Below are 9,814 nucleotides of genomic sequence, written 5' to 3'. Positions count from 1 at the left end.
CTAGATTCTCAAGAAACTCCTCATTACTAGCTGGATTAAATCCAGTTTAGCTGTGCCCCCAGATTTCATCCCTTCCCCTCTCTTCTTCTGAGAAAAACTGCCATCAGTGCATTCCAAGATCCCGATGACCATCTGTGTCCTTCTCTGTAGCTTTTCAATAGACGTTATACTTTTTAAAGTGCCCTGTGGTGCTGAGACCAGGTTTTTCTGAACATCTCTGAGAGTTGCTCAAGCAAAAAGAGCCTCAAGTATTTCTTCTTCCTCGTGATTTAGTATTCTCCAGAAGACCTCCACCAAGACATCCATCTTGTTCTTTCCTCATTTTCACCCAAAGTCAGTCAAGAAGCCAGCTTCTTAGCTTTCCCTGAAGTGAAAAACGAGTTATACATGTCCAAAGGCAGGACAGCATCTTTCACTTTGTCCTTTCTATCCTTTTTGAAAAAACTGTATGAGTGTCCACATTCCAGGTCTCTGATTTGTTCCATTGGGCTTTCACAGTACCTATTATGTCATGGCTTTGTCTGCATAAGAAGACCGAGTTTTCCTGTTTATTCAACATAGTCCTGACACTCACAGATAGCCATTTTGGATATTCAATTGTTTGCTCTATTACTCTCTCTGGTCCTTCTTGTGCTTTTCTCTAGCAGTTTCTCTCTGGAGATTGTTAACAATGTAATAATTACTGCCAAGCAAGTACTGCATACTTGCTTGTATAGTAGTGGCTTTGTGATGCAGATACTGGTCAGCTACGAACTTGACTGAGACTTCAAAATTACTGTAATTCCCATTTATCCCTGGACAGACTCCAGATGGTAACAGCTTTCAGTCTCTGCCAACTTGGGTTGGAGCAGTTTGCCTGTGTGTGATTTTGTATGTCTGTCAGCCAAATCAGAGATCCAGGGCAAAAATCTAGTGCTGAGAGGGTTTTCTGATACTCATGGGAGCTGTCTGGGTCAGGAAAACAACTAGTTCATAACAAATTGGAAAAAAAAAAGGGGGGGGGATAGAAATAATTTTGGCATTTTAGCCAAAAATACAGTTGTAATTAAATGCAAATTACTAATGTAAATCAGAAACATTTTTTTTTCTGTGTTTAAGTGCTTCCTGACAATCCTAGTAGAGACTAAAGGTGAGCTGGAATTGCTTATACAAAATACGAGAAGGGACTGCAGCCTCTCCTGACATGTGATGTGTTTCTCAATGAAGTGTCACGTTGTTGGTTTTTACAGAGCAGGCAACATGCAGCCTAGGTGGTAAATTACAGCTGGGAAAGCAGCCTCTGAGATGTCTCACTTCTCTGAGGTATAAGTCCTTGATCAGAGAACAACACCAAAAGCACTGAAACAATGAAGACCTATTGCAAGCACTAAGACTATTACAGATCCTTCAGAGCCCTGCCCCTGTAAATATTTACATACATATATATATATAGCATTCCTTTAAATATCCTAAGCATACTTTTGTTATTATTTAATTCAGCATAATTATTATTGATTAATATTAAGTGAGTGCAAATTGAGGTTCATTTAAATATAGGCACTTAAATGGCAGTCTGCTTAGCATTGTAAGCAGGGAGATGATAAAGCTCATCAGAAACATTGCCATTTGTTTCAAATGATAAATAGGCAGATGAAACTGAAAACTGTATTTGTGGTCTGTGTGAGTTACCTTCTCACTGGGCTTTACATGTGCACTAACTTGCCTTTTCCTGATTACGGGCACATATGTGCCTTTTCAAATAAAGACAGATTTGTGCTCATCTACTGCTTTAAAGATGCTTCTCTTCTCTGAGGAGGTGGGTAGAAGCCCATAATGGACTGGACAGCTGCAATATTCTGAGCTGTATGTTCAGAAGACAAATGGGTAAGAAGCTGCATTTGTTTTCATTTAGCACAGTAGGTCAGTCATAATCACACACACAAAATAACATTATGAACTATGACCAGTAATAATCCAAATGTACCAAGTGTAAGGGAGAAGCCAGCGTAAGCACACCCTGTTCATCAGATCCCTCCCACTAAACTCACCTCCTCAAAAATCTCAAATCTGTACAAAATCCTTACAAAAAGTTTGGGATCTGCTGCACTAAAGCACAGCAGTGGACACGAGTTTTTTACTGAGACCTGCTCTAAGGCTTTAGATATGTATGTCCAGAACCATTTGCTCCTGAACCCCAGCTTATCTCAACTGTTGGCTCAAAGCACAGGGACTAGTTTTTAACATATTTATGGCAAGGCCAGAATCGTAAAATACACACAAAATACACATCCAAACCTTGGACTGCACCTGGAAAGAGGTGTGAAATGAGCACTGTTTACAGAGTGGCGTGTTCTTTGTATGTGCAAGTACTGAGTGCTAAAAATTGGTAATTTAGGTTTTCAAGAGACAGAAGCCCTTCCAGCTAGCTGATCTACCCCCAGAGATCGGGCAGCTCAGGAAAGGGTGCAAGGTATGTGCCTTTGGTGAATGCACAGAATGAACCTCCTCCTCCCCCAGTTCCTCCCTAACATTTTATTCAAGCTAATGTCTAATTACAATTGAAAACTGAGCGTGCTTTTTGCTGCTATGACAATTGATAAAGGCATTTCATGGACACCAATTGTGTGTGGTAGTTCTGCACTAAGCTCCCCAGCTACCGAAGGAGAGGAGCGGGACAACATGAGCTCTGTTTTATTATTGCACAGTACAGATAATGATACACTAACCATATCAAAAGGAGCTTTGTAATTATTGGCTCAGGAGTTCTTGTGGTTATTTTACATTTAACCCACATACCAATTTGGTGTATACTGGCACATGGTGGCCATATGGAGGGCAGAACGCGTTACTGCCTACCACAGGAGAACGTAATCTGGAGAACGGAGTCGTTTTCATGTGTTGAACAAAGTTCCACCCACATCATAAACCGGTCATTCTGCCACATCATAAGCTGCAGAAAAATCCCATAAATCTTCACAGAGACTCTATGGGACTTCAGTTGGAGACTGTCTTTTTTGTAGCCCCTGAATGCACTGTTGATACTTTAGAATAACAAGTTACAGATATACATGTCCTACCAATACATTTTGTCATGTAATAGTACCATATATTCTTAAAGCAGTGTTGAAAGGCGCACAGACTATTTTCCTGCTATGAAAAACGTCAACGAGACAAATTATTGCTTGATGAAGATGGGCAGAGAAACCGTGGAAATTCATGCAAAATGAGAATTCATGGTGGTAATTTGTAAATGCATCTTTTCATCCATTGGCTTTTGGGGACAAAAAAGTTGTATTATTCCATATGAGCATACACAAAAATATTTCTGTGGACAAAACACCCTTGGACTGTCCACCTACATAAGTGTGTTTGTATTTATGTATCTATATATGTATGCTCCTCTTCCTGTGGGCTTGTTGGTTAAGGGTGCTGTAGGACTTGTATCCAGGTCCCATATACTTATAAACATTTGGGGAAAGCTTTATTATTTTATTTTATTTTATTTCATTTCATTTTATTTTATTTTATTTTATTTTATTTTATTTTATTTTATTTTATTTTATTTTATTTTATTTTATTTTATTTTATTTATTCTATTTTCTTTTATTCTATTTTATTCTATTCTATTTTATTCTATTTTAGTTTATTTTTTCTTTTTCTGAATGGGGACTGGAATGAAGACAAAACCAGCAAATTGGTTTGAACCAAAATTAGCTGTCTCACTGATCATGTACTACATTATAGCATAAATGGCAAGGGAACAGAAACACATGGAAGAGTGGGATTTTGTTTGCATTGCCTAAACAAATATTTTTTTTTAATAGTATAAAAATAGGTGGAACAGGAAGATAGGCAGGACCAATGTAGAAGAAAAGCCTGTTTGTGCCCAATTCACTGGAGAGATTGTTAAAGAACATTTTATCATAAAGAAAATATTAACCTTGGAATGACAGCAAGATCAATGCCAATTTAAGTTGCCTGTCCTTTCTACTTCTAGTCACTAAAGTTAGGCTTGTCCTAGACTTATTGTGGCTAGCTGATTTTTATTTCAGAAAATGTCCTCTTCCATTCAGGAATCTGTGTCTTTGCTAGTCCTAGCTTTGCTGCTTGCTCTTGTACGCTGGCCCTTGCTGAGGGCTGCTGGCAAGGACCAGAGGAACGGTCCTGTTGCATTCTGCCGAGAAAACTGGGAGGAAAAGCACGCCACATTTGTGTGAGCTGCAAACGCAGAACCGTTCCCACTGCTGTCCTGCAACGCAGGAAATCTGATTCTAGCTGGAACAAGCTGCTCGTGATTAGGACCCCTGTGTGCTTCACAATTTTGATAGGCTATTCCGAAACTTGTAAAATTAGCATAGCACCGTGGTGGGATCTAGAGAGCACAATTCTTCTTGCAGTGCGGGACTGTAGGTAATCAGTTTCAAAAGGAAACTTTATAAAGTTTTCATCTTCCCCTTAAAGAAGTTAACAGAAATCTTCCTGGGGATTTCAGTGAGGAAAAAAAACCAACAACAACCCACAACCTTTGGCTGGATAGCTTGTAACTCCTTTATTTGAAAGCAGCTGCAATTTTGCTAAATGTTTTATAGACAACAAACTAAAATCTAGTGAAATTCTCCGTTTAATGATAAGGAGTTTAGCTGGAGGTAATGGAAACCTTCAGACTCGTGGAATATACCTCGCTTACTTTCTGATGTATTTATTTTTAAATACATTGCCGAGTTACTGAGATTATTTAAATACACATCATGGTGTGTTTTACCTATAGCTTTGACAGAAACATACATTTTCCAAGAAAACACACACTCTAATTGTGGCTTACTACACCTAGGAAGCACTGTGCCGCAATATCAAATGACTCTGTAAATAAGTGATCACTGCATCAATTAGTATTTTTACCGAAGAGTTATTTACCCTTCAGCACAGAAGAAACACGGTTATTTGGGAAGTTGTATCCAGGGGAACCTGTGCTATCCAGGTTTCCCCTGTATGCGAGCTTGGGATCTTCTAACAGCCTGCATTATTGAGGTCATGTGTGCATTCATAAAGGAACCAGAGCCAGAGTTATACGATCAACAGAAACACGAATATATAAACCAATCGTGGCAGGCAAGCCCGTCTTGCTGCATTTGCGCTATCCCACCCAAAGGCTGGATATTTTGTGTGTATGCCTACCGCATGCATGTTACAGTGCTAATGAGCCTATCTTGTCTCCTGCGAACAATCTGTGCTGGGGTTGGAATATATTTCCTGTGGTTCATCAGAAGAACTGGCAAGCAAACAAGGCTGATAGATGTAGTTCAGATTGCGAGGATTTCCTGGTAAGATTGTTTTTTCCCCGCTCAACCAATTATCAAAGTCATGGTAGATATGAATACCCACTTTCTTTTGTTTGCAGTTGCAAAAGCTTGGCATTCGCTGATGTTTCCTGATGGTGTGGAAAGCCAGGGAGCGGTGGGTTGCTGCAATGGCTTGGCCTGAAGATTCTCCCTGTGGACCTAGCAGATGGTGATTTTAATTTTGTGACCTGCAAGGTGAGAGCCACAAATCAGACCTGAGCAGAAGTGAAATGCTAAATCATCAGTAATGTTCTGAACCTAAGGTGACAAAATTTCATTTCATCACTTCAAGATTTGGACAGGACAGAGATCTTTTCTCTTCCTTACAATAAGGAAATATTGGAAGCAGAAACTTTTGAACTGTATTCTTCAGAAATTCCCAGGAGGTGCAATGAGTGCACTTCCTCTTTCAAGACTGTTAGAAAAAGCCACAGTGTTCTGGAGGAGGTACAGATGGCTTCTGAAGGCTGCCTGCACGACTCTCATTTCAGTGGAACTCCTAACCATCATATCCAGCCTGCTACCTCTGAGGCAGAAGCTGGTGTGTTAAATGTGATTGTGGAGCTGGGTACCTTCTGGAGCACCCAGGCTTCTTCCTGGGTAAATACTGATGCTGCTGAGCATACGGCACAGACACACTGTCTCCAAGGGAGCTAGGACTGGAATAGGCATATCTTCCCCTAGTCCTTGCTTTGATGTAGACAGTAGAAATGAAATAAATGTGGCAGAGAAATTCTGATTTTTATCAAGTAAGTGTTTGCAGGCTATTTCTAAGTCATATATTATTTAAAAAATAATTATAAATAGTAGTTACTACCTATGATTTTATTAGCCTGGCTACTTAGCACATAAATTTCAATTAATACTTGTGCTTGTGCCTTTATGGGTAAACTGCCTATAAAAACCTAAAAAGTAAGGAAAAAAAAAAAAAGAAAGAAAGAAAAAAGAAGAGATTTGCCAGGCAAATTTACCTTTAATTCCTGATCACATCAATTGAGGCCAGCAAATTTATGGTTTGGAGGAGGATGGCAAAAGCTGTCACACAACTTCCTGACTGTTTTTTTCCACTACCCCCCACCTTCTTTGGTTATTCAATAAGTAAGGAGAGTTCTCCTTTCCCAAACGATCATTGAACTTCCATGCAAGACTAGCGTCTGTGAATGACAGCATTTTTGCCTCCTTATTAAATTGGCCCAGAGAAAAGTGCACATGCAGGGAGGTGACTGTAAGAGTCTTTGCACTCTCAGCTAGTCTGCAGTTGCCGGTTGCTTTACTGACACTTACTCATTAAGTCTTGCCACATGAATTCTTTCTCTCAGCCTTGAAGTTCATAAATTGTGATTTACAAGGCTGGAGAAGAAGTTGCAATCAAATACTGAGGCCACAGAGAGACGCCCACTGCAGAATTGGCAGCAATGGTGTAAGACTTGACAGCTTTCACTACAGGAATGGCCCATGCAAGCCGTTCTCCCACTCACTGTGAAAGCAACTGGTTTAGTTTGAAATGCCAGTGTGGGGCAGCTGGAAGAAATAGGTGATTCACAACCACCCCAACCCTTTCTGCAAGAAGCATTTGACTACAGCCTGAGTAGTTCTTAGCCTTTTTATTTGCCGCCTTTTCACCTCGTTGCAGCCAGAAGATTGCTAAGTGCCTTTTTGGGACAGGTCTCAATTCAGTGAAACTACTCACTTAAGGAGCTGTTTGCTAGTTTGAGCAACGTGACCGACCTTTGGTTTCCATTTCTAGGACACATCATTCAAGAAAGTTGGGTCTTTTATGTCCATAAGCTATTGGCTGCTAAATCTCAGCCCCCCTCCCCCAGAATCTGTTTACAAGCTTCAGCCCAATCCACGTTAAAGATATTACAAACTGATGAAATCATGGCTTGTAGTGGATGGTACAGAATTTGGTTGTTTATTTATCTCTGCCTGAGTTTCTTGTATCAGGGACTTCCACTGACCTAAGAATGAGAGGTTAAATTCCCTCAAGTCTTTGTCCCAGATACTGCCTTGTCACTTTATTTGCAAACTATAAAGGATCATGTGTGTCCCCTTGTAAATGCCATTCCAATAGTTCTCCCTTGCAACATTTTTTTTTTTCTGAAGGACTCCAAAGTAAGGCTTGTTGGGAATTTTCCCACAATATATTTGTTTGCATCAGAAAATGCTGACTTGCTGAAACGCAACTTTTTTGTGGGAAAGTATTTGTTCCAGTAAGAAAGCTTCTCAGATGCAGAATTGAATTTCTGGAAAAAAAAAAAAAAAAAAGTGAAAGACAAACTTTCCCATCTTTTCTTCAAAATAGATAGCTGCTCAGCGTTGAGGCACTCCCCGGGGGAGATACTGGTGAGAGAGGTTTGAGTCCCTCTGATTCAGCGTATCAGCCTTTTTCTGGGCCAGCTACGCAAAGCCAAACAGCTTCAGACAGGGTAAAAGGGATGACTGACTGGATTCTGCCTTTGAAGCCTTGCTTCAGCAATTTTTCAGCAAGGTCCAAAATGTATTTCAATGTACAACAAAACCAAATTTTGAAATTTATATTGTTTTCCAAAATAGTAATGTTTTGTAGAGATTCTTATGCTAATCCAACACTGATTGCTTTGAGATCCATTAGTATCTTCCTAAAAATGCCGATGTCAAGAGTTACTCTGTTTAGGATCTATAACTCAAAAGCAGTCCTTTTGAATCTCTGTGGTTTTTAGGAGATGCCTTGGGTTTGCTTCTGCAAATTTCTTAACTATGACATATGAGCAAACTCATATTAGTTAATTAATGGAACTACTCATACAGTTGATGCCAGCACATTATGCATTGATAAAGCTTTTATTAAAATCAAGAGAAAGTTTTCCACCAACTTAACTGAAAATTTGCTATGTTATGCCCTCATATCTTCAAGTTTTGATACCAGATCTTGCTTTATTTTGTGATGTTCAGATGCTACCAAAATCATATTTAGATCAATCACTTATCTCTATGATGACAGAAAGAGATAGGAACTTTATTTTTAGAGATAGAGGGAGAACTCAGGAAACCTGGATTCTTTTTTTCTGACCTATCACAGACTTGCCTGCACTATCTATCATTATTTACTTACTTTAGCAAATAGTTTTATGGTTCTGAGATGCAAAAGAATTTAAGCACTAGGATACATAACATTTTGGTAAAATACTACATTACAGTGCTCATAATCGTAATTTACTCAACAGCAATTTCACAATTAGGATATTATAATGCAGTTTTAATGCACATTTATTATAATAAAGAAGTACAGAATTACATAGATACAACACAAATCATATTTAATCAAGAGCAAACAATCCCAGATAATAACTAAGAATTACAATGATATGCCACTGAGTTTATACATATCATTTTTCTTTTATCAATAAGTAGTGCTACAAATTGTCATAATATAAATTGTTTACTTTTGTTCTAAAACGTTCTATAATATTGATTGATGTTTATGACCGAGTCTTTACTTATTGGCATGAATACCAAAAAAGTGCTTCTGCTAATGAGACAATTAATTTTCCATCCTGCATAACTCTGGTTTCAAACTACATTTAAATAGTAATTCTTATAATATACTAATTGTTTTAAAATGAAAAAGAAAAAAAAAAAGAGCACAAATTGCTATTTCATAACTGGCAGAGAAGGACCCTTGGAAAATGGAGTATTCTCTTATAAAAGCAAATTGTATTATAAACCTTTCCCACCTTTTAAGCTAAAGCTGACATTCTGTGAAATATTGTTTATACTTACTTCACAAAAATGTCACAGCTTGGTTCTTTGTAATATGTGCTTTTGCCTGACTTGTGTCGTAACCACCTTCCTGAATCTTCCTGGTCGGAAGGATGCTGCCAAGAAGATGGATTTTTAAGGTAAAATTCAGCCCTAATCATTATTTCTTAATCTTCAGCTATAAGTTTTACCTTATCATTTAAACTGGAATTACATTTTTATTGTACTTTATCATAGTTTTATGTGGAAACATTCTAGAATTAAATAAAATTATATCATAGCCTATATATTGTACTTTCTATGGTATTGCATTATTTTTAAACTATACCTGAAAGACATCAGGACATGTCTCGAGGTATGCTCCTAAGAATGGTAACTACATGGGTTCCCAGAAACTGATAATACTACCATTACTGCCATTCCTTTTGATTTCTTGATGAACTTTCTTTAAAAAAAAAAAAAAAAAAAAGTTGAAATTAACAGCTTTCTGTAAGGAAAAAATTTCTTCGTGCTTGAAAACAATGAGTATTCCTTCATAATAGGGAGATAGATAAACATATTAGAAATCAGTGGTCAGTGACTGCAGAAAATCAACTGACGCTTGAGAAATTCTGGTATAGTAAGCACCTATATGTAACAACATTTTACGTTTAGCAGCCTTTTACATCGGCCATGTCTTAAACCAGAGCTGCAACTGGAAGCAGGCATTACTGTTCCAGTCCTGCAAACCTCCCCAGCTAGGACTGCCAGATGAA

This window comes from Anser brachyrhynchus (assembly GCF_964034855.1).
Source record: "Anser brachyrhynchus genome assembly, chromosome: 2".
Classification (NCBI taxonomy): domain Eukaryota; kingdom Metazoa; phylum Chordata; class Aves; order Anseriformes; family Anatidae; genus Anser; species Anser brachyrhynchus.
The sequence above is the reverse complement of the archived record's forward strand: the minus strand, read 5'-3'. Positions refer to the sequence as shown.